At 44.9% G+C, this 2,500-nt stretch overlaps 1 protein-coding gene across 2 annotated transcripts in view; it reads left to right on the top strand.

Annotated features, from left to right (window-relative positions):
* The window catches only part of LOC127008420 (A disintegrin and metalloproteinase with thrombospondin motifs 2-like), a 132,029-nt gene that overhangs the window by 122,447 nt on the left and 7,082 nt on the right, over positions 1 to 2,500 (top strand). The gene's annotated exons all lie outside the window — the stretch shown is intronic.

Raw genomic sequence — 2,500 nt, 5'->3', positions numbered from 1 at the left:
TCTCTCCTGTTCCTCCTCTCATTCTCTCTCTTATATCTCCTTCCAGTCTAATTCGCCTTATTTTCTTCTTCCTCCTCTTCTTCCTCCTCCTTCTCATCATCATCATCATCATCATCTAACAGACCTCGTAAATATGTGTGTGTTTTTCCCTTCAGTATCCCATTAAATCCCCAATCAGTCGTGTTATTCATCTGGTTGACTCCACAAAGAGCTCAATCCTATTTCACTTGCCTGCCCGCCTCTCCCTCTCCCTCCCTCCCTCTCTCTTTCTCTCTCTCTTGCCTTACCTTACCTTGCCTTACCTTGCCTTATCTTACCTGCCTTCATAACTACTTATATCCATCCCTAACCTTACCTTACCTTACTTTACCTTACCTTACTTTGCCTTACCTTACCTTACCTCACCTTAACTTATCATACCTTACCTTACCTTACCTTACCTAACCATACCTTACCTTACCTTAATTTACCTTATCTTACCTTACCTTACCTTTTTTACCTTATCTTACCTTGCCTTACCTGCCTACCTAACTACCTGCATCCATTCCTTACCTTACCTTACCTTACCTCACCTTACCTTACCCTACCCTACCTTACCTAACCTTACCTTACCTTACCTTACCTTACCTTACCTTAATTTACCTTACCTTACCTTGCCTTACCTTAATTTACCTTACCTTACCTTACCTTACCTTACCTCTCTTTTTTTCTCATTCCTATTTCCTTTATTTACCTTTTTCATCTTTCTTTTATTTTTCCCTTTTTTTCTACGTTTTATGTATTTTTTTTATCTCCTACCTCCCTCCCTCTCTCCCTTCCTCCCTTCCTTACCTTACCTCCCTCTCTCCCTCTCTCCCTCCCTCCCTCCCTCCCTATGGATACCTACCAGCTAATTTATTTCAAAAGCGGTTCATTAGACACACACACACACACACACACACACACACACACACACACACACACACACACACACACACACACACACACACACACACACACACTCGTGAGAGTACCTGCTGGCTAAAGCGAGTCCAACTCGTGATCAGGCCGTGGTGAATTACACACACACACACACACACACACACACACACACACACACATCACGATCTCTTTGTGTGTTCAGTCGCCGGAAAGCTTATAATGACCAAAGCGTCAACTGTGATGTGGATCAGTCAGTAGTCAGTCAGTCAGTCGGTCAGTCACTCAGTCAGTCAGTCAGTCAGTCAGTCAGTCAGTTAGACAGTCAGTCAGTCAGTTAGACAGTCAGTCAGTCAGTCAGTCAGTCAGTTAGACAGTCAGTCAGTTAGTCAGTCAGTCAGTCAGTCAGTCAGTTAGACAGTCAGTCAGTCAGTCAGTCAGTTAGTTAGTTAGTCAGTCAATCAGCCAGTGAGTGAGTGAGTGAGTCAGTCAGTGAGTGAGTGAGTCAGTCAGACAGTCAGTCCTTCCCATCCCATCCCTTCCCTTCCCTACCTTTCCCTTTCTTTCCCATCCCATCCCTTCCCATCCCATCCCATTCCGTCCCTTCCCTTTCCTTCCCATCCCATCCCATCCCATCCCTTCCCTTCCCTACCTTTCCCTTTCTTTCCCATCCCATCCCTTCCCATCCCACCCCATTCCGTCCCTTCCCTTTCCTTCCCATCCCATCCCATCCCATCCCTTCCCATCCCACCCCATTCCGTTCCTTCCCTTTCCTTCCCATCCCTTTCCCTTCCCATCCCTTCCCATTCCGTCCCTTCCCTTTCCTTCCCATCCCTTTCCCTTCCCATCCCTTCCCGTTCCGTCCCCTCCTTTGGTGTTGACACATTAATGACAATTTGCAGCTTAGATTTAGTCGTCTTATTTTACTCATCTTGTCTTACCTCTCCTTAACTTCCCTTCGCTTCCCTTCCCTTCCCTTCCCCTCTTCATCTCCTCGCGTCTTCCGTCCCTGTCTGAGTTTATTCTATTTATATTCCCTTGCATTTATCTTTCCTTCAATTCTTCTACTTTAATTTTTCTTCCTTTCCCTTCTCTTCGTGTCATATCTCTTTCATTTTCTTCCTCTCTCTCTTTCATTTCTCTTTCTTTTTCTTCCATTCTCTTTCCCTCTCTTCTCTTTCTCTTCTTCTCTTCCTTCTCCTTCTCCTCCTCCTCCTCCTCTTCTTCATCTTTGCATATGTGACTTTACTTCATCTAAAATTTCCCTTTATTTATCTTTCCTCCTCTTCCCCTCCTCCTCCTCCTCCTCCTCCTCCTCCTTCTCCTCACCTCTCTCTCTCCCTCTGATCTCAACATTCACAAGTGTCATTTTTCATGTTTATTTATATCTTCAGTCTTTATACTCTATTTCCTCCTCCTCCTCCTCTTCCTCTTCTTCCTCTTCCTCCTCCTCCTCTCCTTCTCCTCACCTCTCTCTCTCCCTCTGATTTCAACATTCACAAGTGTCATTTTTCATGTTTATTTATATCCTCAACCTTTATATTTTATTTCCTCCTCCTCCTCCTCCTCCTCCTCCTCTTCT

The sequence above is a fragment of the Eriocheir sinensis genome, chromosome 37 (assembly GCF_024679095.1).
Source record: "Eriocheir sinensis breed Jianghai 21 chromosome 37, ASM2467909v1, whole genome shotgun sequence".
Classification (NCBI taxonomy): Eukaryota; Metazoa; Arthropoda; class Malacostraca; order Decapoda; family Varunidae; genus Eriocheir; species Eriocheir sinensis.
This window is presented reverse-complemented; position numbering and strand designations above follow the sequence as displayed.